At 49.0% G+C, this 27,146-nt stretch overlaps 2 long non-coding RNA genes across 2 annotated transcripts in view; one reads left to right on the forward strand and one right to left on the reverse strand.

Moving 5' to 3' along the window:
- Window positions 1-24,323, reverse strand: part of LOC117062007 — an 87,482-nt gene extending 63,159 nt beyond the window's left edge. The window contains exon 1 of the long non-coding RNA XR_004428176.1: window positions 24,236-24,323. This is a non-coding gene — a long non-coding RNA (uncharacterized LOC117062007). The remainder of the gene's footprint in view (window positions 1-24,235) is intronic.
- On the forward strand, window positions 661-4,708 carry LOC117062008. Its single transcript, XR_004428177.1, has 2 exons — window positions 661-862; window positions 4,332-4,708. It is a non-coding gene; the product is annotated as an uncharacterized LOC117062008 (long non-coding RNA).
- Window positions 24,324-27,146: the final 2,823 nt, after the last annotated feature.

Raw genomic sequence — 27,146 nt, forward strand, 5'->3', positions numbered from 1 at the left:
CTTAACAACTTGAGTCTTAGTTTCAGCATCCCTAAAATGGAGGTGCTGATATGTTCCTGGAAGGACTAAAGAGCTAACCGCTGTGCCAGCAGCTGGCACCTGTGGGCACTCAACAAACACTGGTTCCTTTTCCTTCCCTAAAGGCAGCCTCTCCACGGACAGCTCATATTGCCATCCAGGCACAAAGACACCAGAGGAGGCATGAAGCACGGGATGCAGGCAAAGGACCCCAAGTCTGTTTTGTTTCCCACAATACCTAGCAAGGGCCTGGGCTGGACGGCAACACCGAGAGAGCCCTGTGGGCTGGGGTGGACAAGAAGGAGTTTGAGTACAGGCTTCCCTTGAAATACAAGTTGTGAAATGTCAATGTAATTATGAAAATGCAAACACAGGAACATTTGCTTATGGGAACTAATGGTTTTTAATGAAGGTAATCAGCTTAGTTAAATCAAATTATTAGCTTTGACAATAGATGTGTAAACAGGTACTTAATGAATTTGTTGATTGTCCCTGCCTGCTAAAAAGACACCACAAGAGCTGTTCCAGGCCCAGTACACACATCTGGGCTCTCCTCTCTGGTTGGGAAACATGGTGCCTCCACCACCACACAGACACACAGACACACAAACCTAGACACAAACACATTGGGAGCTCCCCGAGGCAGAGACTGTATCTCTCCCATCAGCTCAGAGGATCCAAAAGGGTGGGGCCCTTCTTTGATTTCTTATGTTTTTGTGTCTCCTTTTATACACTTTATCAGTGGTTGCTGTCTCGGGGAATCTAAGCTTGAGGAGACAGAGTCAGGAGGAAGAAGGAAGACTGTTAAGACATTGGGCTCCTGTGTTCCTGCAATCTTTCGCATGTATGTCTCATTTCATCCCCCAAGGACCCTTCGTACTTTGATTGCCATTCTACAGCTTAGGAAACGAAGGCGCAGTGGGAGGGGTGGGTTGGTGGCAGTAGATAGAGGTCAAGCTGGGCTGGGAAGCAACTTGCATTTCTCTTACCATGGGAGTGACCTGGGGCCGGGAGGAGGCCCTCATCAGCTGGGAGGAACAAAAAGGAAATTGCCCAGAATGAGGAGGTAGGAGTCCATTGAGGCAGAAATGAGGATTAGCAGGGGCAATCAGAAGAGGGGGGCGGGTAGGACTCAGGGTCCTTGTGAGCTAGAAGATGGAAACTGGGCCTCGCATCTCTGGAGACACCCTGGCAGCAATCATGTCTCCAAGGATTCTACCTAGGAATGCGTCAGAGAAGAAGTCATGGGGCCCAGTTCAAGAAGGAGTGCTGAGAGAACCCCCTCCCCCTGAAACACACGCACTCTCAAACCCCCACCTCCGGTATCAGCCAGGCAGGTGTCTCCCACAGTGCTGGGGGAAGGGAAGCGGGTCCTAGGGTTCTATGAATAATGCAATGGGTAGGTTGGGGGCTGAGGCAGACAGGCAGACACTCCCAAGAGACAGCTCACCCACACCACCCTTGGAGATACCATCAGGCAGTTAACACTGCAAACAAGGCCGCTTGCTTGCTCGCAAGGGCAGCAGCAGAGACGCTGCTGTGTCTCACGTGGGGCTTGCAGAAGGGATTATTAGTCAGACAGATGGAGGGAGGGAGAGTGTGCTGAAACCACCTCAGGCCTTGGCCAGGTTCTCCTGTCAACACGCCAGCCTGAGACAGTCCACGGGCTCCTTCCTGATCTGAGGCTAGGGAGAGACAGAGGGCAAGGCCCCGCCCCTGCTCTAGGCTGAGTGAACAGACACAGCCCCTGCCATCTGACTCCTGGGCTGTTGGTGAAGGCAGTCCCCACCATCCAGCAGCCAGGAAGAGCCTGGTCTTATTTAGGGGAGTCACACGTCCTACGTCCTGACATTTGGAGCCTGCAATTAGTTAGAGAGGCAAAATATTCGCCATCAGGATACCTGAGATTGAGAGCCATTATCAAAAGACCTAAACCAAGGGCCAGGAAGTGGGATATGGGCAGGAGGGGGCAGAGTAGGAGGATGTAAGAGAGGCTTCTGCCCCATTGTCCACAGCCCCACAAAAGGGGCAGAGGAGACAGCTCCAAATGGGACAACAATGCCATGTCCATGGATCTTGTTGACCTGGTATGGAGGTGCCTGGACTCTCTGTGCCCACATCAACCCAAGGGAGCCTTCATGAGGACTCCAGCCCATCTCCAGAGAACTTGTCCATGACCTCAGGGTGCCTGGACTGGTGTGCTGGGGCTATTTGGTAACTCCAGAATTCCTTCCCAGAAGGAACAGGTCTCTTCTCAAGTTGAACCTGGTGATTTAGAAACAGGAAACTGGAAAATTAGCCTGCCCCTGGACCCAACCCTAGGACAGGGATTCATTGGGATGGAAGAGTCAGACCCAAGGAAGGTCAAGAGAGATCTCTTTTCAGCCCCTGCCCCCAGCCATAAATGGTTCCACCCTCTCCAGAACTCTCATCACATATTGTACATTCCTCTACTAGTACAGTGTATAATAATTAAATATGTATCTCCTTCACTAGATAATGACCTACTTCAGTGCAGGGATGGTGTGACTGACTCAGAGGGGGTGCTTGATATTTCCTGCGGTTATCGATGGGTGAAAAGATGAATAAGCAGATGGATGGATGGATGAATGGATGGATGGATGGATGGATGGATGGATGCATGGATGCATGGATGGATGGATGGTTGGCTGGCATATGGAGAGATAGATGAACACTACACCCACATCCACCAGCATCTATAGTGGCCACCATATGGTTTGCCCTATTCTTGGGTTGGAACGGTATCAGCCTCTCTCCATTCTAGCTCCATGCAACTGATCCAAATGTCCACACAGGTGTCCTTGCCCAGCAAAAATCTTCTCAGTAGTTACCTAGAGGTCAAGGCCCATTTACCCCCATTCTTCTAAAATCCCACTCAGGATTGTGGTTGCATCAGAGAACTTCCACAGCCCCTTTGGCATGTGAACAATGAAGGGGAAAGGTCAGAGTCAAAACTGGAGGGTCAAGAATGGAGGAGCTTCCAAGGAAAGAGAAACAGCTCCTGCTTCCATCTAATCCCTACCTGGTCTCTAGAGAGGAAACAAGAGGTCACTTCAAGGGAGGGATAATCTGGGCACTCTCCATCCCCAGACCCCATCTGACCATGAGGCAGAACCTTCAGTAATGGGTGGAATCATGAACTAGAGTTACCCTTACCCTGCAACTAACCCAGCCCCAACCCTTAGTCTAACTCTAATAACAGCAGAATAACAAACACTTACATAGCAATTACCATGTGCCAGGCACAAGCCCAAATGCTTTGCATACATTTGCTTATTTAAACCTCACAACAACCCTATGAGGCAAGGATTCTTGTTTATTCTCGTCTTACATATGAGGAAACTAAGGCAGACTGAGGTTACGTAGCTTATTTAAGGTCAACAGCTAATAAGTGGTAAAGCTGTGACTTGAACCTAGAAATCCTGTTTCCTGAGTCTACTCTTAACTATCAGATCATCCCACCAAATGCATTCATCTCTGTCCTAAATTTAAACCCCATCTCAACCCTGATGCCACCCTTCTGTAACCCTCACTTCATCCCCAACTCTTAGCACTGCTCTCCCAACTCACCCTTTATACTTTTACCCCCTCCCCCCCCGCCATATTAGAATCCTCTGGAGATAAATTCCATTGCTAGAAAATATGAGATAAAGGAAAAAGTACATACCAGAAGGAGGCAAACAGACAAATCTGGAATGTGGGACATTCCACTGGGCAACTGACGTGATTTCTGCAACAAGGCAATCATGAAAAAAATTAAAAGGGGAGAGAGAAATTCTCTAGACTCAGAAATTTAAGAATTACAACAACCAAATATGAGATATGGCTTTTGTTTGGATCTTTCCATGTTTGAATAAACCACCCATAAAAAGACATTTTTAGACAGTGGGGCTAGTTTGATAATGGTTTGGGTATTCAATGATACCAAGGAATTGGCGTGAATTTTGTTAGGTGTGATAATGGCATCGTCGTCTTGTAAGGAAATGTGCGTAATTCTGAAGTGCAGGTGATTCTTGTTCACAGTGGTTTTGTTATATAAATTCACTAAAACACTGAATTAGCAAATACTGAATTATTGCTCCCAGAGGAAATCGAGGGTTAGGTTCCTATGAGCCTCTGATCACAAAGTTTTCCTCAGCTGATCAATACATAATCTTGTTGTATGTGAGTTTCTGCTTAAAGGTACCTTATTTAATACATATTGTTGATTCATTAACAGCAAGCTCACGGCCAACAGCACTGTACCTCATGACTAGATAAAGCTTACCTAACACTCGTATTTCCTCCGTAAGGCACATCACAGCTTTCTTGTGCTTAAGAACATCAGACAGCACTGTGCTTCGGGACCACTTTCAACAGCAAAATCACCAACAAAAGGCACCAAGAGTGTGAAAAACATGGCACTGAAGAGACCGTGAGAAGGACCCTTTAGAGTATCAGAGCAGAAACCAGAGGCACAGCATCATGATGTTTGGCCTCACCTGGGACCCTAACATCCAGCGACGCATTTTTCACCAATGTGTTCATGTCTGCAAATGACCAAGAGGGCATCATGAGTGTTGATTTTGCATTCCAAATGAATTTTTAAAACAGGCAAATTTGCAAATGCAGACTCCATGAATACTGAGGGTGGACTGCATTTAAGAATAAAATGGCTTGGTGTCTGGGATTTGCTTCTAATCACTTCAGTGGGGAAAGAAAAAAACGGATGAGGAAAGGATAGATGAAGCAAATGTTGGAGGATATTGCTAATTGTGGACAGTCATGATGGGTGTATGGGATTGGGGGGTCGGTTGCTTGAGGTCCTCTAAGAAGCAGGAACCAAGGTGAGATGAAAGGTATTATTTTATTAGGGGAAATTCCTGTGGGAAAGGACATAGAGAAGGAGCCAGAAAGGTTGGGAGAGCTAACCATCATTCTAAATGCTTGTCTGACTCTGAGTGAAGGAGGGAGGGAGAGAAGGCTGGGTATGTGCACCCTGGACAGCAGGGCAGCTTCCTGAGTATATGGACAGTTGAGCAAAGCCTGGGAACGTCCCTGAGTGAAAGTCTCTGATAGAGGGTCCCACAGCTCCCATGAAGGGGCTTGCCTTAGGATTCCTGCCGTACTGGCAGGATCCAGTCCTGGGGAGATGTGGTCCACACAATCAGGGTGAGGACCGAATGCCCAGCACTGGGCCCCACACACAGCAGGGCCCCTGCAGCAGGAGATCCGCAAAGCATGCTCTCTTTGTTGCCACATGGAGGTTCATTAAACTAGTCTTTACTATTGAGTATTTTTGAAATTTTTTTAATAAAAATTAATAGAAAAAATGAAGTGAGCAGAAGAGTGTAGGGAGGAGGAAACTGTGATGAAATTACCATGTGTGTGGCAACATTTGGACTCACAGCATGCAGGCTGATTGGCAGCAGACCAGCCATGTGTAGTTATTCTTTTTTTTTTTTTTAAGAGATAGAGTCTCACTTTGTCACCCAGGCTGGAGTGCAATGGCACCATCTCGGCTCACTGCAACCTCCTCCTCCTGAGTTCAAGCCATTCTCCTGCCTCAGTCTCCTGAGTAGCTGGAACTACAGGCGTGTGCCACCACATTCGGCTAATTTTTGTATTTTTAGTAGAGACGGGGTTTCACCATGTTGGTCAGGCTGGTCTCAAACTCCTGACCTCGTGATCTGTCTGCCTCGGCCTCCCAAAGGGCTGGGATTACAGGTGTGAGCCATTCTTATTTTAATACTATAAACTTGGATAATAATTCCACGCAGTTTCCAAATTACTTCTGTGCCTCCCCATTGAACTCTCACACCTACTTTAAAAGATGGGCAGGGCAGGCACTTTGGTATCATTGTACCCACTGGGCAGATGAGTAAATCTCTCTCAGCACCCAAATCTCACTTTGGTTAAGAGAGTGGTCCAATCACTCAGCTGAGTAGGAGTCAGGTGAGAAGGTTGTGCCTGATCCTCAATCTGATGACCTCCTAGTACCCTTCCGTGGCCCACCCTTCTGGCATTGGGACTCAGGCTGGGAGCTGGGTGCCTCCAGACCCACAGTGAGCTGCCCACACTGCTGGGTCCAACATCCCTTGGAAGAAAGAATACTTATCTTGTAGGATGATGAGTAGGGTTTAAAGGTCAGCCTGGTAGCAGGGCTTAAAGTTCTAAGGTCAGGGTTAAGGTTTAGTCTGAAGCTAGAACAGGGTCACTCTGAGGTCAGGATCAAGGGACTGTGAGGGGTGACACCCCTTAGCCCCATGTAGGCCATGGTAGTGGGGATCAACCCCCTTCCTGGCCCACACAGGCTACTAACTCACTCTCCTCAGCCCCTCTGGGTCTGTGGACGGGAGCGGGGACTGCATCCACACAGAGGTGCCCTGAATTTGTCCCTCAGGCCCATTTGCATCTGGCGCACCTTGGGCTTACCCAGGAGGATTTCCCCGGGAACATTTCGTAAGCTGCCTGCCTGGGCTGAAGCCCATTGACAGCAAGAACAACTTTGGGACAAGGTCTGTCCAATTCCCCACCCATTGCTACAGACTTAATTACAGAGCCCAGCTGCAGCAAGTGGCCACCTTCCGCCTCCACAGGGGACAGAGAAGGGGGGCCTAGTGCTCCACTAGGAGGTATCAGCAAGAGAAATCAAGGAGCGTTTCCCAATAGTACAGCCTGGGAGTGCGATCAGTCTCGATGAAACTGTGACCATGGCGGTTACATTTTCTCACGTCCCTGCTACCTCTTGCTCCCCTTTCTATGTACACTGCCCCCCACCCCATCTTGTCCCTGCCATTGTTTCAGTCTAATCCCTTCATGCACCTCAAAAGGGAAAGTCTGAATGGCCTGGCACTTTGTAAAAGGAGCCTGAAGGGGGCAATGCTTATGCCCAAGACAGAATGATCCTCTGGTGGGGTGGTAGGCACTGTGGCAGCAAAGGTGGAGTCTTCCTGATGCTGCAGAAAAGGAAGGCCCAACCAAACTATGGCAGCAATAACTTTCTCATTCCCCTCTGAATGGGCGCCCCCTTGAGAGAAAGGCAAGCATGCCAGGGGCTGCTGACTCGGCTGGCGGGGGAGGTGCTTCCATGTGCCAGGTCATCCCCACCCCATACCTAATCACCAGCCTTGGAAAAACCTGGCAATTCCTTCCGGCCTCTCCCGCCAGGCCCCTGCTGTGAGCCCTCCTCCCCTCTACCTCGGCAGCAACTTTGTACCTCTTCTCCGCTCAGTGCCACAGCACTTCAAGGGCATCCTTCCCTATAAGAATAGGTCTAAATCAGCGCTGGGCAGGCTATGAGAGGCCCTAGGCCAAATCTAGCCCACAGCCTATCTCCCTAAAGCCCCACAAGCTGCCTGGCTTTTACAGGTGAACATTTGCCATCAGTGAGATGGTAGGCACCACTAACTTTTACCCCAGTTAAGCAAAATATTACACCCTCCCTCTCCAAGACTGTATCCTTTGCTTTAGTAGACCTATGTTATTTTCTTAATGTACTCTATTGTTAAATTTTAAATTTCCTCACTAAAAAGTTGTAGAAACATGCTTTCTCTCTTTTTATATAAGTGCCTATAATATCCTTCGTTTTTCCTCCTGGCCCTCAAAGTCCAAAATGTTTACTGTTTGGCCCTTTCCAGGAAAAGCTTTGCTGGCTTCTGGTCTAAACTCTTCCTTTGAGCATTCAAAGTCCCTTAACCATAAGCACCCCCTGCCAACCACACTTCAACCCAGCCTCCAACCCAACCACACTTCCTGGGTTCAAGTCCTGGCCCTTCCATTTCCCAGTGTAAGTTATTTGTATTCTTTATGCCGCAGTTTCCTCATCTGTGGAATGGGGATAATGAGAGTGGGATAACTCAATAAGTTATAAGGGGATTGAATGAGTTAGTATTTATAATGTATGTAAAACAATGCCTGCCACATAACCTGCCTATGTACATGTTTGATAAAGAAATAAAACCTCAGCCAGGCACGGTAGCTCACAAACTTGTAATCCCAGCAGTTTGGGAGGCCGAGGCGGGCGGATCAGGAGATTGAGACCATCCTGGCTAACACGGTGAAACCCCGTCTCTACTAAAAATACGAAAAAATTAGCCTGGCATGGTGGTGTGCGCCTGTAGTCCCAACTGCTTGGGAGGCTGAGGCAGGAGAATGGCGTGAACCCGGGAGGCAGAGCTTGCAGTGAGACGAGATGGCGCTACTGCACTCGAGCCTGGGAGACAGAGCGAGACTCCGTCTCAAAAAAAAAAGAAAAGAAAAGAAAAGAAAAGAAAACCTCTTACAGCCCAGTGCCACCTTGAGCACTCCATTCAAGAAGTCCGTCTCCTCCATGTGGCTTCCTCCTCCTTTGGCGGAACCCCTATCTGCATATCTTATCTCTGGCTCACAATGGGAGCAGTGATGACTGTCACTTTCTGCTCCCTCTGCCCTGTTTCCTGAAAGCTCCTTGAGGGCAGGAATAATGTTTCATCTTCCTTACTTCCCAGATGATTACAAAGCCAAATGTAAAATGAAGATACACACACGTAGGAAGAAGTAATTTTCAACAACTAGAACAAAGAAGAGCTCTCTAAACTTAAATGTGAACAGAGCTGTGGTGAAGGGAAATATTTTCAATTTGATTGCCTGGAATGTAAATCTTCTCCATTTCAAAAGAACAAAAAGGCAGGATATAAAATCAAACAGGAAACATAGAAGCAATATTTGAAACGAACATGGCCAGTAAAGGGGGGAGAGTTAATATTGTTAATATACAAAGAATTCTTACAGATCAATATGAAAAAAAAAAATCCTAGGATCAAAATAGACAAGTACTAAAAAAGACTTAAATAGAAAAAGTGGAAATATAAATGACTAACAAAAAAGGAAAATTATTTGTAATCATTAATAATTCACAAATGCAAATAAAAAGAATGACAATGAATAATTTAGCACATGAAATTAATAGATAGTTTTTAAAATAAGAGTATTCAGGCTTTGCAAGGGAACATGAAAATGAGCACTGCTGGTGAGAGTATCAATTGAGCAACTCAGTGAACTCAGCAATACGATTCAAAGGCCTTTAAAACAGTCTTACCATTTGGCCCAGTATTGCAACTTCTAGGAGGCCAGTCCAAGGAAATCATCAGACAGGTGGATAAAGATTTATACACAAGGTTGTGAAAAATGGAATACAACTTACATGTTCAACAATAGGCCATTGGTCAAATAAATTATGATCCACCCATATGATGGTAGATTATGCAATGATTTAAAATGATGTTTACAGAGAGTGTTTCATGACATGAGATACAAAATGGTACAAACAATTCAAATGCAAGTATGCTCTGTAAGTGCACAGAAAAGGGACTGGAAGGAAAGAGGCATGACTTCCCAGCTCCAGGACAGGATTGTGGTGCTCGGCCTGCATACCGAGACTGTGAGGTGTCCGAGGCATGGGCATAGATTTCCATGCAGGCCTCTGTGCATCAGTGTGCACTGGGGCACAGTTTTGTCTGTGGTTATGTGAGAAAGTGTCTTCATGTGTGGACATAGATGTGAAAACATGTGCAGGGCATGCTCTGAGTATGTGTACTTATTTCTTATGTGCAAGCCTTCATGTTTGAGCAAAGCAATTAGCAAGTGATATGGACACTTTTAGTCTGCACACCTTGACCATAAGAGGGCCAGTAGCCACCGCCCCGATAAAAAAGTGTTCAGCGCCCTTGGCCCTCAAGCTGGCCCTTGCCAAGGACACTGCTACACCCAAGCTGGGAGTCCAGCAGACCTTATGGGATCACAAGTGGAGTAGGTCCAGCCCTGCCAGTTGTGATTAGAGGTAATTTGAAATCTCAAGGGCCTAAAAGGAGACTGCAGTTGCTTCCTAAGGCCCTGGAGGGCCTAGATCCATGGGGCTGAGGACTGACCCTCAGCTCACCCCAACCCAGCCTGAGAATTGCCCACATGTGGCGCCATAGAGGGAAGGCCCATGCGCCTCCCCTAGTTTGAGGGGAGCCTGAGCTCCTTGCATAGGCCCATGCACTTGGGGGCAACCTTCTGGCCCATATCTTCCAGGCCTTTCTGTTCCCATTCCCAGGAGGAGGCCGTGTGGTGTGGTGATTTTCCACTGAGGAGTGCCTGTGCGATTGCCATCTCCCCAGGGCCAGGCTGGCTCCACCTGCTGGCCTGGTTGGCAATAAGTGGGCCCCACCTGCTGCCCCCGCCCCAGGAGCAGGTGGGGGCAGGCCGCCGGGGGTGTGCCAGGATCCTATCTGGAGCACCCAGCCCAGATCATGGGGTGTGAAACTCCCTAGACACCCCAGCACCTTCCCCAGAGTCACCTGACCGGGAATCGAACCCTGTTCTCAGGCACCTGACCTGTCTTTTCCCTCCTCCAAGGACTCACCCTCCTGCAACCAAGTCATCCTGTCCATCCCTCTGCCTCCAAGCTTGGCTGAGGTTCAACTCGGCACATGTTTGTTAAGCATCTACTCAGGCTCTCAGGAGCTCCCTCAGAGCCAGGCCCAGCCACACCGGGTCTGAGTCACCAGCAGCCCTCCTGCATAACGAGTAAGGGATGACTTAGCCAGTTAATGGGGAAATACCCACAAAACCCAGCCAAAGGTGTGCAGACTCTCAAAAGGCAGGGGGAAACAGAGGGAGGGACAGAAGGAGCTGGAGGGCTTTTCTGTGAGCGGGGAAGAGAGAACTCGGACGTTCCTTCAGTAGCAACTTTCAGACTCCCACTGCAGGCAGGCACATGCTAGATGCTGGCCACCAATGCCATCTTTGCCTCCTTGGAACTTGCAGTCTAGTGGGGAAATGATATTAACCAAAGAAAAGTAAAATTGCAATGGCATTAGAGGATTTAAACCAAAAGTTCACGATGCCAGGAGAGCTCACACAGGCAGTGCTTGCTCTGTTCCACACCTGGAGAGCAGCCTGCCTCTGCCCCACACCACAGGCCCATGGGCCTGGATTTCCAGCACTGTGTTCGTGTCACGTTTCAGGCCCTCCAAGCTCCTAAAGGCAGCACGAGCCTTGATCCAGAGTTGTCCCCGTGCTGTGTGGTCCTCCCAGACAGCAGAATGTTCCCGGTGACCCCCACCCCGTGCCTTTTTGTAGCATCAAAGGGCTTCCAGACATCCCCAATGTGAAAGACAAAACGCATGTTCTAACAAAGCAGCCTTGAGCAGAGCAGCAGGTGTGGAATGGGGGCACCACTGAGAGCAGGGGCAGCTCATGGAGAAAGTGATGTCTGCGAGAGAGCTGAGTTCACAAGGTATGGGGCAGAGCGGGGGTGGGGACCAGACAGAGGGAATGGTAAGTGGCAAGGGCCTGGCAGAGAGGCACATGGCACGAGCCAGGAAGTGCAAGGTGGCCACGGTGCTACGGAGGGGCCTAGAGGGAGATGGCAGGCAGCCTGGGCCAGCCTTGGGTATAAAAGTCAGGTTCTTGTTCGTACTCTAAGGGTGTTGGGGAGCCATTGAAGGATTTTAAGCAGGGAGTGACATGATGAACTTTACAACTTAACATCCCTCTGGTTACCATGTGGGGAACCAATGGGAGGCCACCAGAGAGGAGCTGGCAGGCTGTCGGGAGGCTCCACAGCAGCCCAGGCTGGGGGTCCTGACTCAGAGGGGCGCGGGGGCAGGAGAGGACAGAGTCGAGAGCCATGAAGGAGGAGAGTGTGAGGAGGTGGGGCACAGGGCATTGTCTATTTCAGAGGGAGGCAGGGAGCACTTAGAGTGAGTCAGAGGGACAGAGGCCTCCATGAGGAGTTCAGCCCCAGAGGCTCTCACTCCAGGCATCTGTCCTGTGGACAGAGATTGTGGGGAACTTCAGGGGCCGCCTGTCCTGGGCTCCATTAACCCGTTGGACGTCCAAGGAGAGAATGTAGAGGATTTGGGGATTGAATGCGGAGAAAATTATGCCATTATTTTCACCAACCCCTAACTCAACTTTCAATTATGTGTGGAGACAACAAAGCACAAAAGTATGTAAAAGTACCTGTGACTTTGTTAGCAATAGAAATCAGATATTTTTATATCATTACAATTGAGAAGACATCTTGAAATATCAAAAACACTCATCCCAATGCTGAAATTATTATACAAAAACTATTAGACTGGCTGCTAGATCTTGTGATGTAAATCACTAATGAGAAGCACGCATGTTGCCATAGCACAAACTTGAAGCTGAGTTGCCTCCTCCTGATGGCTTTTCCACACGCCACAAGCAGCCTTGATTCCACCTGCCATTCTCATCAGGGAGGAACAAGGCAGCTGGTCAACCCATGATGACTAATAATTTGGTGATCTTAATAAACCATTAAAATTTTGGCTTATCTTTTATTCAGGAGAAATGGAAAGAAGCAGGTTTTCAAACAATATAAATTACATATGTTTCTATGTTCATAATAAGGAATTAACCGCTTGAAGTAATGTAATATATTTTTATTTATTTGAAATTGTCTTCACTTTATAATCTTCCCATTTTTTATAACTGGCCACTTATAGCCACATCCTCTAACTTACATACACATCATTACTAAGGCTTATTTACAGAATATTTAAAAATCGTTTTATTCTGGTTCATGGTTACTCACTGCCAACACCTCAAGTTCTTTTTTTTTGACAGCGTCTCACTCTGTTGCCTAGGCATTGGCAAAATCACGGCTCAAAGCCTTGACCTCCCAGTTTCAAGCAATTCTCCCACCTCAGCCTCCTGAGTAGCTAGGACTACAGATGCACCTGGCTGCCACCATCCCTGGCTAACTTTTTAATTTTTGTAGAGACAGCATCTCACTATGTTGCCGAAGTTAGTCTCAAACTCCTAAGCTCGAGGGGTCCTCCTGCCTTGGCCTCCCAAAGTGCTAGGATTATAGGCATGAGCCACCATGCCCAGCCTGCCTCAAGATCTTGGTCTTTGTTTTCCTAAACTGGATCAGTTTCTGAGAGTCTTGTCAAAGACTCTAAGCTTTATACCACCCTTTCTCAAAAAGTAGAGCCGTATGCACCAGGTATTATTTGGTTGCAGGATTTGGGTTGGTTGCATCTTTGAGTCTGGGTCCCAGGTGAGAGGTGTGGCATATAATTGTGCCATGCAGCATGTGCGTCCTTATTGAAGAAATACACAATCAAAATAGGTTGGCACAATGTTTTCTTTTTTTAATTCTACTCCAGGGTATTGTCTACTTCAGTGGGGGTGAAGCTCATTTGCATTTTGTCAGTTATAGTGACGTGGTCCCAGTGAAACTTGAGTTAGGTAGCATCCTCCTTCCAGCTTGAACCGTTTGTGCCCACTACTAACTGGCTACCTGACAGGTGCCCAGATTGCCTTTCTCTGAATCAGGTTCTTCCTGCCGAGGGAAACTGGTTTTCAAAAACCGTCTTCATGGTGCCCTGAATCAGCCCCTGCACCCCCTATACTAAGAAGCCCAAGACCCACCAGGAATTTGATTGAAACAGGGCAAATCTGAACTAGCTGTTAGGGCATTGGTAAAGAGTGAGGATGGATTATTGTGGAGGCTCCAAATAGACACAGTCTTCCTATAGCATGGGTGCGAAGTGGCCCAAGGTGTCTCTGTAAGCCCACCTTCCCTTGAGGTTCTCCAATCACCCTCTTCTCTGCTCCCGCTTCCCGCAACCCCCTACCCAGGGAAGAAACTATTTGCTGGTGCCATTTACAGTGATGGGTGCAGCAATACCCTTTCAAGGAAACTCATCTGTGATGAGGGGATGTGCCCTGTCCGAATGTGTGAATCAGCTCTGCTGGAACTCGGCACCGTAACATGCAATCAGGGGCTCTTTGGCGAGGAGACTTCTGCACACACCTCGAGGAATACACAGTCTGCCTGTCTGTGGGGTTGGCCCTCCTTCCAAGCCCTGATCCTTCTTGAGAAAGACTCTGGCTTCCTAACTTCCCACGATCTCTATCAGTAAGGTAGGTATCCTGCGAGAGGCCCCATGCCCTGTTCCCTGGGAGAGAGGACATGACCCAGAAGTCTCCAAGTACAGGCTGTGCCTGGGGAAGAGGAGCCAACCAGAGCTGAGGAACCAGAGGAGTTAGCGCAGGAAGGCTTCCTGGGGGAAGAGGGAGCAGCCCTGGGCCCCTCACCAGTCCTGTCCCGAACATTCCATAGGCATTGGGAAACTTCTGCAACCCGACCCTCCTGCCCACCCATACACATACCTTACGTTCCTGGCCCCTGAAAACAAGTTCAGCCCATGCCGCTGGCTGCTTCCCTGTCCAGAACGCCTCCTACCTGCCTCGCTTCTCTGATATTCTTGTGATAGCCTCCACGGAGCTGCCGCTGGGCACTCAACCCACTCGAGGCTTCTCCCACAGTCACTCTCCAGACCTGGCTGCACAGTTGTCCTCAAGGCTGTTCTTCAGTGTCCATGCCTCCTCCTTCTCCTGTTACCCACAGTGCAAGGGGAATCAATAAACTTCTCGAAGGTCACAGCTTCCTTCCCTAGCTCAGAGAATTGAGGCAAAGAGTTGAAAATGGCAATCAGATGTGGGAACAGTCGTGACTGTAAATGGAAGAGCTCCTCTATCGGACAAGCCTGGGGCTGCACCCTGGCTCCGTTTCCCAGCTGGGCACTCTTGAAACAGCCTTTCCCTTCTCTGAGTCTCAGTCTTCTCATCCACAGAATAGGACTACCTGTATTTGAAGGTGTTTGGCAAACTGCAAAATACTGAATATCAGAATGGAGATCGTTACTCAGAAATGGCTGGCCCCATGGAGAGATAGACAAGTGAGTGAATTCCAGGCCAGGGCAGGGATTGGGGGCAGGCGTGGGTTGTTGCCTGCCTTACCTGTGCATAGGACCAACCCTGGCCAGGACTTCCTATTTCTTCCCCTGGAATCCAGGAATTTGCCAAACATGCAGCTCTCACCTGGAAAAAAAGTGACTCAGGCCTCCAAGAGAGCTGGGATGAATCAGGAAGGCAGGGACTGAGTGTGGGGCCCCCACCCAGGGGCCTGGGCCTCTCCCAGCAGGAAGAACATGAGCCGGTCCCTAGCCCTCACTGGGTAAGAGGGCAATCTTGCCAAAATGCGCCCCTGGCCAGCCAATGGGGCACAATAATCAGCACCACCACATCACTCCCACATTCCAGACCTGTCGGGGCGCCTTCACGAGTGCTATCTTGTCATGCATAATCTCTGAACCCCAAGTCAGGGAGGCCCAGGTTCCAGCTCTGCTGCTTGTCCTCAGTGTGCGCCCAGGCAATCACGTAGGCCTAGTTTCCTCCTCTGGTAAAGGGGGTGGTGGACTCAGCCCCAGCTGCTCCTCCTGACATGGCTGTGGATGGGAGGCAGTGGCTGCAGGAGACAGGAGCACCTGGGAACAGCCCAGGGTTGCAGCCCCAGCCCTGCCATTTGCCAGCTGTGTGGCCTGACCACTTGCTGCTCTGCTTCCTTGGCAAACCCTTAGAGTCCATCCTGCTCTAACAGGAGTGTGACCCCAGTGAGGTCCTCAGCTGGGACCTCTCTCTCCCTGCACCTCCCAAGGGCATGGCCAGCTGCTGTCCCTAGAACTCTGCCTAGAATGCACACTAGGCAGCTCAAACCCTGCATGCCCAATATCAAACTCCAATCATCCCCAAATGCCACAAAAGAACCTCCTTTACTATCCGGTAAAGGCAGCTCCATCCGTCCAGTTGTTCAGGGCCAAAATTTGGACTCTCTCTTTCTCTCCTACCCCACAGCCAATCCAGCAGCAAATACTCTGGTTCCACCTTCAAAGCTGATCAGAGTCAGAATCCCACTGATGCTCATTGCACCTCTCCTCCCTCACTGGTCCAGGTCCTGTGGTCCTCTGGGCTGTCAAGGAAGCCTCCTCCAGGTCACTCTGCCCCACGCTTTGCCCCCCACCATCAGCATTCCCTGCTGCAGTCAGAGGGATCCTTCTAAACCTCAAGTCAGGTCTGGTCCCTTGGGGCCCAAACTCCACAGAAGATTCAGAGTAAAAGCCAAAGCCTCGAGGACAGTGAACCATTCTATTCCTCCAATAAAACCAACTCAGTTTTGGAAAAAACTCGAAAGGCCTTACAATGGCTAACAGGGCCCTGCATGCTCTGTCTTTCATTACCTCTCAGTTCTCAGGCCCTTCTCCCTCCGCTCCAGCCGACAGCAACCTTTGCTGTCTTCAGCTTCTCTCTCAAGGCCCATGCATGTCTTTCTCCCAGGCAGCCGCACGCTCCCTCCCTGACCTGCTTCAAGTCTTGGCTGAACCGAGGCTCTCCTTGGCCACCACACTTCCATTGCAACACCCTTCCCTGGCAGCAGCCCTGATCCATTTGACTCTCCTTTGTTTTCCCCAAACCTCATATGACCTTCTAACATACTCTGTCATGCGTCTGTCATGTTTGCTGTTTATTGTCTCTCTCTTCCCTCTAGAATGTTAGCACCAGGAGGGGGGAGCTTTTTGTCTGTCTTGTTCTTCGAAGGATCCTTAGCATCCAGCACATAGTATGCTCTCAATCAATACTTACAGTGTGACTGAGTGAATAGGCATCAGTAGACTGTAATGGGAAAGAGAACTTTGGCAACCTGCCATTTCCTAACTGTGTGACATAATCTCTTCATGCCTCAGTTCGCTTATTTGTAAAATTAAGTTAATAATAGTATTTGACTCATGGGGCTGGTGTGTGGATTAACATGTGCTCAGTAAACATTGACTGTGACCATGATGCCATCTGCAGAGCATCACTAGCAGGCAGGTGTGTCGCGGCCCACTGAGTCTCTTTCCAGGTCAGGAGATGTGCCCAGAAAACTTCTCTCAGCTCACTCAGCAGGCTTTTCTTGCCCAGAGCCTAGGGAGGGCACCCCATGCTAAGAAGCAGGACCCTGCTTCAAGGAAGTCAGAGCCAGCCCTGACTCACATGCTCAGTCACCCTTGGATGCTGGGAGTGTGACATAGAGGAACCCAGGCCAGTGGGGAGGCAGTGGCCAGAAAGCATGGAGGCCCAGAAGGGTAGTGGGTCTCCTTGGGGTCAGGGGACAGTAATTTGTATAATAGATTTCTCTTCTAGAAGCCGAGAGTAGGTGGCCTTCCCAGCCTGAGCAAACTCTCCCAGTTTCTTCTTTGAGCAGCAAGATTAGTGAGCAAACCAGCTCTGACCAGAGAAATCGCTAAATCCACCTTTTGGCTCAAGGGAGCCTCAAAGCAGCCCCATAAGAGCCAAGGTCAGGCCCCTCATCAAATCCATTTAACACTTAGATAAACAGAGGCCCAAGGGGCAAGAGAATCTTCCCAGGGTCCCACTGCCAGAGAGAGGTGGAGCTGGGACCAGCAGTCAGGCCTTGAGACCTTAAACCCCAGCCAGTTTCCTTCCACAGAAAGCTGCTGTTTGAACCCAGGGCCCTATTCCCTTTCTCCTCAATTGAAGATTGCAGCTGCAATTTGTTTCCAGGTCTTCAGGCCCCGGAAGCCTCACATTTTCACACCTGTCACTTGAGGTTTCCTCCATCCAAGGGAGAAAGGCATAGGATGTTTGCATGAGTCCTCCTTCCAGGCCCCATTAATTGACTTATGATTTATACCCTACCTACTTCCAAAGAGGACATGAAGTAGCTTACCATAAAATACAAACATATAATGCTGCTACTAACAAAAAATGATAATACACAAAAATTCAAGAGGAGAAAGAAAGACTCAAATATGCCAAACACAGGGGCGAACACAGATCATGTGGTTAAGGGTTAACTTTCTATCTGGGCTCCTAGCAGCTAAGGTACAAGTTGGTGCAAAAGTAATTGCAGTTTCTGCCATTAAAATGACACACTACTTTTGAAATCAACCAAATAAAAAGGGCATCTCCAGGAGGCACTGAACCATCTTTTCATCCTCCCCCAGCACCTGGCATCAAAGAGACCCTTGAAGAATGCTTGAGGCTGACTGAAAACATGGGTGGCAGCCTAAGTTCATGACTTGCTTTGGCCAAGTGACCTCACGGGGACCCATATCCTTACTCTCTGGGTCCCTCCCTAGAGGTCAGTCCTGGGGCACGCCCTGGGTGCCTGTGTGGCTCTCCTCTCCGCCCACAGGAAGTGTGCCCCTGGATCATGACGTCATGGCTGACCTTGGCATCTGTCCTGCTGCCTTAATGAATCAGACCTCACTAAGGAGAAAGCCCCAAGTGGCTAACAGGAGTGACTCAAAATGACTTAATTGATTTAATTAATTGAAAAGAGAGGAAAAGAAACCAAACCCTTCTGAGGGCAGTTTGAGTACCTGCTTGGGCAATGAGTGCAACGGAGATGCCCCCGGCCTGGTGGCTCAGGTTCAGGAAACACGTCTCACCCTAGCCCCGCCCTAGGGTCCATGGTGCCGGGGCAGGCTGGGCCTTGATCCTCACTGTCTCAGGAGAACCAGGCAGCCAGGGATCACAGCAAGGCCATCCACAGTGGAGGATCAGCCCTGGCTTTTGTGACTTAGCCTTCAAGAGTCAGGCCCTGGCAGACGTCACCCTCAGAAGCTTCCTGTAGGGGGTGGGCTGGGTCAGGTGACCCAGGAAGCACAGGTAGACATAAGTAGGTAAGGCTGGGGAGGAGAGGCTTTCTTACAGTGAAGGACAGAGAAGAGCTCTGTGGAGAGGTTGGGCTGAGCCCTGCAGGCCCAGAGTCCCTGAGAAGCTACAAGGAGCAAGGGCGGGCAGGGGAGGCTAACTTGGACATTGCCTTCTGACCCTCTTCAGTGAGAAAACCCACTTCTGCAGGGGTGAAGACCTCAGCCTCACTGAGCTGCCCTGCCCTGTGGAACCACTGATGTGCTAGGGACAGACTATCCCTGACCACTGACATCTACTGAGCACTTACAAGTGCCAGACGTGCTCAGGGCTTCCCAGAGTGTAGCCCATTCAATCCTCATCATTCTGCAATAAGTAATGCCACTGGCCCCGTTTCACAGGTGAGGAAATCGAGTTCAGAGAGGTTCAGAGATTGGCCCAAAGACACACAGCTAGTAAATAGTGGAGCCAAGGTTGGGGTCCAAGTGTGCTCAACTGCAGCACCCAAGTTGCTCTTAGCCCCTCCTTGGGCCCCCGCAATGGGTGACTGAGACACAACTCCTGATCATAGGGCTCTCCCAGTCTGACTGCCGTGTTCTGTTCTACAGAAGCTTAGTCCAGCTGGGGAACGTCGTTGCTGCTCTTAGGAAGCCCCTGGGAAAGTGGTTAATGGCAGGGCGACAGTGGTAGTAGGGGTTGGGGGGTCCCTTTCATCTGGGAACTGGAGCCAGCAGGGGCTGGAGGAAGTATCCTCCTTAGTGAGCATCGCTGAGAAGTGGACTAAAGGGATAAAACCAACAGAATCCACCTGTATCTTCTCTAAGGCTGAGGACTCCTCTCCATGTGGGCCTCTCCCAGCAAGGAGGGCAGACAGGCACTCCTTCAGGGAGCCAGGCTGCCTGGCAGGCGGAGCAGTTCAGCCTGGAGCCAGGAGATCTGAAGGGAGGGAGATGCGGTGCTGAGAGGAGATAAGCCCAGAAACCCCCTGAGCATCTTACATGTCTGTGCAATGAGTCCATCTGTAGCCAGGGCCAGAGCTCAGCCAATGCCAGAACTGGGACTCTGTCTGAATCAAAGCCAGTTCATGGCCAGGGTCAGAGGTCAGTCAAATATCAGGGTCATGCATTAGTCAGAGGCCAGCTTGAGGTCTCAGCTACAGGTCAAGGGTAATGGGGCTGGGATCAACTTTTAAGCAGTGGGTTGCAGAAGGAAGAGGCTGGGAGGTCCTATGAACAAGGTCTGGATCAAGAGACCACAGTAAGTCACCAGGGTGACCCCTGGGGTCCTGTTGGCTGTGGTCACCTGCTAGGGAGTGAGTGCAGCCAGGGCTGTGGATGCTCCAGGGGTAGGCAGGGGCCTGGAGACTCCGTGCCCCTCATTCCTCCTGGCTAAGGTCATTCCATTGGTCCAGCCACCCCAGCCTGGGAGGGGAGGCAGAGGTTCTTAGATGGCTCCCCCAGAGTACCTGTGAGTCATGATCCCTAGGACTGCAGCTACTGGGCCTGGCAGATCGGGGTACCCCAGTGTGCTGCTCCCAGCCCTAGAGCCTCATGTGTCAGCAACTAAGAGTCAGTTAAAGGCTAAATCATCCTGAGACTAAGCTATGTGCCAGACACAATTCTAAAGCTTTATTTACATAGCGTCTTTTAATCCAGTGATGTGTTATTTCTCAGTTTCCAGATAAGGAAACTGAGGCACAGAATAGTTAAATACATGACTCTGGCATTTAAATCCATGCATGGCTTTAAATGAGGCAGCTGACCTCACTCTGAACCACAATATGATTTCAGAACAGGATGAGACTAACCGTCCCCCAACCCCACCAATTCAAGCAAGCTGTGGCATTGTCAAAGGGCTGTGGGCATGTGGACTGTAGACTCCGCATCCCTACCATGCTACTTCCTCATAGAAGAAGCTTAAAACCAGAGTCCAAATCTCTAGGGATGAAATTCCAGGCAGCAGTAAGTTGAATCTTTGGAGCCAGGTAGACTCCTGGCAGCATCAGCCAGGAGTCTTCATTTTTCTTGATGCCTGAAATGCCACCATCCCCATTTGTCTCCTTTCTATTGGACATGGGGCCTTCCAGCAGGCAGCGTACCCTAGGAGGGACTCCCAATGCGGTGTGCTGGCCTCCCGGGAAAGTGGGTTAAGAAACATCGCACTTTGGTGGAGTTGTGAGATGCTGTGGTAACTGCACTTCTATTTGATGTAATGAGGTTAATGAAACTGGGTTAAAATACAGGATTCTCAGGCCATAAGTTCCCAAAGGTAGGAAAAGGGATCATTAAAGACAGTTAAAGTACACAGGACCCCAGGGGCATCGCATTTGATCAGCAGTTTACCCATTCCAGGCACTTCCACAGGTACCTTCACCAGAGTCTCCCAGGGAGGAGGTACTAAAACTGAGATTATCAACCTTTTTCACAGATGAGCAAACTGAGGCCCTCGAGGGGTAAGTGTTGAAGATGCATTGGAGGCTCCGCTGCAGACATTCCAACCTGCCCCCTTCTCCATTGCTGGGAACTCCAGTTTTACCTGAAGCTCACCACCCCCGGTACTTGAGAAGGACGCCCCCACTCAGCTCCAGGGTCTCTCTATTGGCTGAGGTCAGTGGCTTGCCACCTTCCCAAACCCAATCCACCTTTGATAGCAAATGTTTTGAGCTATCCTCTTTACTATCCTGAAATGAAATCCATAGATAATATGATTTCAAAGGGAAGCATCAACACAATGCCTTTAACATAAAGGAGAAATATAAGAAGAGTAATTTCTAATGAGATAAACATGTTTTGGCGTGCAGACAATCAAGCGGGACCACAGCCCAGGCTGCACCGTGCCGGTGGCAATGCAGACCTCCCGTGGCGCTGCAGCCACTCACACCCCAGGAAGCAGCACTGCCAACACTTTGGGACCTTCAGAAGTGGCAGGAGGCTCTCAGTCAAGTTCCAAAGAAAACCATGGAGTATTTTCTCCCACTGTACCTGGTAAACATTGGGCAAGGATACTTCCATAAAGTGGAGTTAGGACCAACGCCTGGATCATAAAAAACAGGTTTCTCACCATCATGAATGACTGACATGACATTAAAGGTCACAGAAGGGACAAATTATTCTATGCAATGCAGGACATTCAAACTTTCCCTGCACCCTCCCCAAACCTCTCCAAATGCTGTCACTCCAACAGTCACAACATGCCTGCAGCTTTCTTCTGTGAGCCAGTGCTGTAAGCTGATGACACAGTCATCTATCTCCTTGCCTGAGTATGGCCAACAGGACCTAGGGGGGGTGAGGGAAAGTTTTCTCATGATTGAGGGGACAGAGAACTGTCCCACTTGTTTACCGGATGTCATTTTATCATTGACCACCCTGAGGGAGACACGGCCAACTGCTGTGTTAGACAGAGGAAGGATGGAAAGCTCCCAGGCCCCTGAGAGTTGAGGGACTGTCAGCCTGCAGATTCATCTGCCCTGGAACTACCTTGAGCATGGACTCTGCTGTGTGAGGTGATAATCCCATCTTGCTTAAGCTACTCTGAGGTGGGCCTTCAGTTGCTTGTTCCCATGGATGTTCAGATACAAGAAGTGGCTTTTCCTGGCCTCACAGCCATTCTGGAAATCAGAGCCCAGGTCTCCTGGCCTCAGATGGGTTCTCTCTCCACCTAGTCCTGAGAGATGGAAGCAACCAGGCTGGGTCACTGCTCAGGAAGCTTTCTGGAAAGGAGGCCTCTGAGCCTTCCCAGTGGGTGGAGACTCTGAAGGGGCAGACGTCCTGCGGATGGAAAGGGGACTGTCCCCTCCCCAGCTCCTTCCCTGACTCAAGAGACACTGGGATTAGCAGCCACATTCCTCACTAATGTTGTATTTTATGCTTTCAGTGCTTTACAGTCGCCTATTAGAAGCCAAACACTCCACCCAAAGGTATCTGCCCGGCAGCCAGGACTCCCTAAGTGTGACACAGAGGCAGCACCAGCCTCATCTGCAGTGAGCATCAAAGGCCTCCCTGGGGAAGCCCTCAGCACAGCCCCAAGGATGGGAAGGAGTAGGCGGTATGGAAGTGATGGAGAGGGGGTCAAACCCGCTGAGAAGACCCCAATGACGGAAACACAGCAGGACACAAGCTCCTGCTGGACCTGCATCCATCTGCCATGGACCTGCAGATGGAACAGGCATGCAGGACCTACAGACCTCAGCACAGATTCTCAGCTTTATCCAGGTCCAAGAGGAGCCATCCAAGGTTTGAAACACAGGGTGACACAACCACTTCAAGTCCTGGTTTCCCTGAAACCCTTGAGCATCTCCACAGGCCTCCCACTGCAGAACGATGCTGTGACCTCGAGTTTGGTCCCCAGTGGGAGCCAGCATCTGCACAGCTGCCTTCATGGACAGGGATAATGTCCCTGGTCCAAGTCTTCTGGCCCTTGGGTGTCAGGTGAGGAAGCAGGATGCACTCTAGTCCCGAGTTGCTTCCCGATACCTCACTTGTATCCCATCATTCTCATGCTCAAGAAGCCACCGTGGCTCTCTCCTGCCCAAGAGGTCAATCCTAAGTCCACTATCTGCAGCCAAATGGCCTCGCAACCTTTTCCCTTTTGTTCACAAACACGAACCCCAAGGTCCCAGCAAGTTAACCTCATAGCGCCCTCGACATTCCCACCTCCAACTGCTGCCCACACTGCTTCCCCAGCCTGGAATGGCTACACCCCACAGACACTCACGTCACCTACAAATCCCACCCATCTCTTAACCGCTGGTCCTCCTCTCACAAACGTCCTAATGATTTTCCAGCTCCTGCCACCCTTTTCAACTCCTCAGTCCCCAAAACAGTGGAGATATTCAGCTACCTACCATCAGTCTCAGTACTTACCTTGAACAGTCTCTTTCATCCTGTATTGCTTTTCACATTTTCAGCATTTATGTTCTTGCCCACCCCCCACTCCATTGTAAACCCTTGGAGGATGCAGACCTGTCTTATTCACACATTCCCAGCACACAGCATGCTGCTGGCACCCACCGGTTAGGAGCTCAGCAAACGTTCTGTGGTTTTGAATTGCCTTTGCTCCAAGGAGTGACTCAGTGATAAAACTGCCTATACAGAGATAACTGGGTGGGGGGAGGTTGAGGGAAGGGTCCCTCCCTCGAATTATTATCATCACCAATGACTTTGTAAAAGTAATTGGGGAGGAGATTGTTCTTCTAGTCTGTGATGATGGAGTGAACTCCACAAGCAAGAGATGCAAATGGAACAAGAGAGAAGAAACAAGACATGGGATGGAGACTGGGTAGGGACAGAAGCAGAGACTTGGAGAGGGAGCAAGACAGTGACAGAGACAGACAGAAACAGGGCCAGAGAAGGAGGAGAAGTGCCTGTGGAGACAGGCAGGGACCCAGAGAGACAAGCATCAAAGAGGGCAGAGAGGGACAGAGGAAGACCAGCAAAAGCTGAGAGAGGCAGAGGGCAGCAGGGGAGTGGGCCCCTCCCTCCCCAGCTGCTTCCCAGCCAGGCTGGGCTCTGCATCCTCAAAGCCACTCCTGAAACTCCCACATGTTGCGACACGAAGGCCAGGAGGAAGGCGGCCAAACTGGAAAGCAGCCGAGGAGCATTTGCCAGGCAGCCATGCACCCAGGAAGATGGCAGTGATGAGGAGACTTTGTCCTGTCCCATGGCCTCACCATCATACCCACCCCAACATGCACACACACACATACACACACACTGACCTAGCCAAGGTACACTCCTGCACCGGCTGGCTGAGCTTGGCTGGATGAGGAGTACTTTTTCAAGGCTTGCTTGACTCAGGTGCCTGCTGGTGACAGGGAAAGGGAGTGGCCCAGCTGAGTCCATGGAAGCTGCGGGGGCGGCGGGGGGGGGGGGGGGGGGATCAGAAATGAAAGGAAAGCTGGGATTAAAGTTTCAGTAACCAGCCTCGAAAGTGCCCAGGCATTGTGTGGGCCAGGATTCCTGGGTGCTGAGTAAGGCAGCCATTCCAGCGTGGATGAGGAGAGGAAAGGTGCTGGCCACTGGTTGGTGTGAGGTGGGCAGGGTGATGGAGAGTCTTGAAGGGGACTGTGGCCTCCTTATCACCTCTTCCTACCATGCAACACCTTCCTCACAGTCCAGGCACCCATTGATTGAGGGCTCAGACCCCCACTACTAAGAATGGAGTAAGGTGGTGATTTGAGACTCAGGGAAGCCTGGGTCTGGGGAAGTCTAGGAACGATTCCTGTGTGTGTGGTGTGATAAGAGGGAGAAAGGATGCTGAGAAAGAAGGGACCAAGAAAGGCAGGGGCTGAAGGGCTTTAAGAAGACTTAGCTGGCCAAACTTTGCTATTCATTTGTGTGCTTAAGCAACATTTATTGACACAGAAAAAAGGCGGGTCCAATCAGAAACCAGCGTGAATAGACAAACCCCAACCCTGATCACAGACTGAACCCTAAACCTGGCCTCAGACTGAACTTTAACCCTGGCCACAGACTCACTGCTAAACCTGTCCTTAGACTCACCCCTAATCCCTAGTACTCCAGCTACACTGAGCCTAGTCTTGGCTACTGGCCACCTCAAACCGATATGTTTCTATCTGAAAAGGTACAGGGAAAGACCATATAGATGTTTCTTGAGATCCCTATCACCACCACCACCAACACACAGCACATGGCAGAAGGGTCTGACGGATAACATTTGGCTGCACATTGGAAGTAGTTACAAAGGCCATGAAAAGCCCTTGTTTTTCTCTAGCATAGCCCTAATGCTCTTCCCAGTTGAATTGCTTCTCCTCCCCACCATTCCCGCTCCCTGCCTGCCAGACAAATTTGCCCACTGTTCCCTGACTCCAGACTCCTGCCCCTCTCAGAGCCCAGCTTCAGAGCCCCCTAAACCTAATCTTACCAGCCAAGTACAATCTTCATCTCCTTCCTCTAGCCCGTCCCAGCTAGAAGGCTGTCTCCCTCCTCTGAACTCCTGCCCCAACGTGAGTTAATAATCCATTTGGCCAAGAATGGCCTTCTATTGTCTTCTTAAAGTGTTATTTTCACTTGCAGAATGACTGCATGTTAAATATACACTCAAATTATCGCCCCAAGTAGACAGTAATTTTTCCATTGTTATAATCAATGTTGTAATGAACATTCTTATAATATATCTTTATGTCCTTGTATACTTTAAAACATTTCTTCAACCAGAAGAATGTTCTAAACATAATTTTAGAAGTCTAAAAGTCAAAAAATTATGATGAAAATCAACAGTATCCTGACCCATTTCCTCTGCTTCCCTGAGGCTCTTGCAATTTCTTTAGCAATTTTTCTAGTATTTAACTGCATATATCTAAATAATTTGTTTATATTCTGCTTTCTTGATTAATCAAATTTAAACATCATTTACTGACTTACTACTATGGAAGATTAAAAAGGGAGCACTCTTATATTGCTACACACAAACATTTCCCCTCTCCTTGGTCTTCTAACAGATTTGAATTATAACATTTCCAAATCTGAGTCAGGTAGTATACTATGATTACATTCACTTTCCTATACAATGTTTAGTTCCTCCTGGAGTCAATAACGGCCTTGATTTTATTTACCTAGTTTGCTCAATACTTATTGTTAATTCTCCCCAGGCTTTCTGACAGAACCATAAAACCTCTCTAAATAAAGTGAATATCTTCCATTGTTTCTTAGATTTCCTTAACATAGCTGCTGCTCCCATCTGTTCTGTCTCTCTGACACTCCAAAGCACAGTTCTTCTTGTACTTCTTTCACTAACATCTTAGGGATTCATTTTGCTTTTATCTTGTGTTGGCATCTTACTTCCTGGCTCCCCTGTCAATATTTTCTTAGTTTATTCTTTTATTTTGTTGGAACACAACCTCCAGTAGTTTCGTGGGAAAAAATGGGAGATACAAGTTTTGAAAATTTAGATGTCTGAAAATGCTTTCATTCTACTCTCAATATTGACTGAAGGTTTGGCTGGGTATAAAATTCTATATTTATTCTTTAAAGAGCCTTCTCACTAAAATATAGCCAGACCCTAGAAAAATTGCCTTAAATACAATTTCTATTTTTGTCATCATACTTACAAAACATAAGGAAAATGAAAATAATGAACTTAGGAAACTATTCTTTCATCATTGAGATCTATAATTTAGGTCACATATTCCCAGCAATGACTTTACACTAGAATCAGCTGTGGAACTTAAAAAAAAAGAAAGCTGATACTCCAAAATCTGACTTAATTTGTCTGCAATAGGGATGGGTATAGTTTGGTGGTTTTTAAGGTTTTTTGTTTGTTTGTTTGTTTTTAGTGAGAAACTTCTCCCAGTCAGATGTAGAATACTGAATTTTTTGTGTGTGTTTTAAAATATACGTAACATATTCGTGTTAGCCATTCCAGCTTAGTGGCATTAAGCGCATTTGCATTGTTGGGCAACCATCTCCACCATCCAATTCCAGAAGTTTTTCATCTTCCAAAACTGAAACTTTGTACTAATTAAACACTGACTGTCTATTCCCTTCCCCTAGCCCCTGGCCACTACCATCTCACTTTCTGTCTCTATAAATTTGACTTGTCTAGTACTTCATATAAGTGCAACCATATAGTATTTGTCCTTTTGTGACTGGCTTATTTCACTTAGCATA

Source organism: Trachypithecus francoisi, unplaced genomic scaffold (assembly GCF_009764315.1).
Source record: "Trachypithecus francoisi isolate TF-2019V2 unplaced genomic scaffold, Tfra_2.0 Lachesis_group17, whole genome shotgun sequence".
NCBI classification, from domain to species: domain Eukaryota; kingdom Metazoa; phylum Chordata; class Mammalia; order Primates; family Cercopithecidae; genus Trachypithecus; species Trachypithecus francoisi.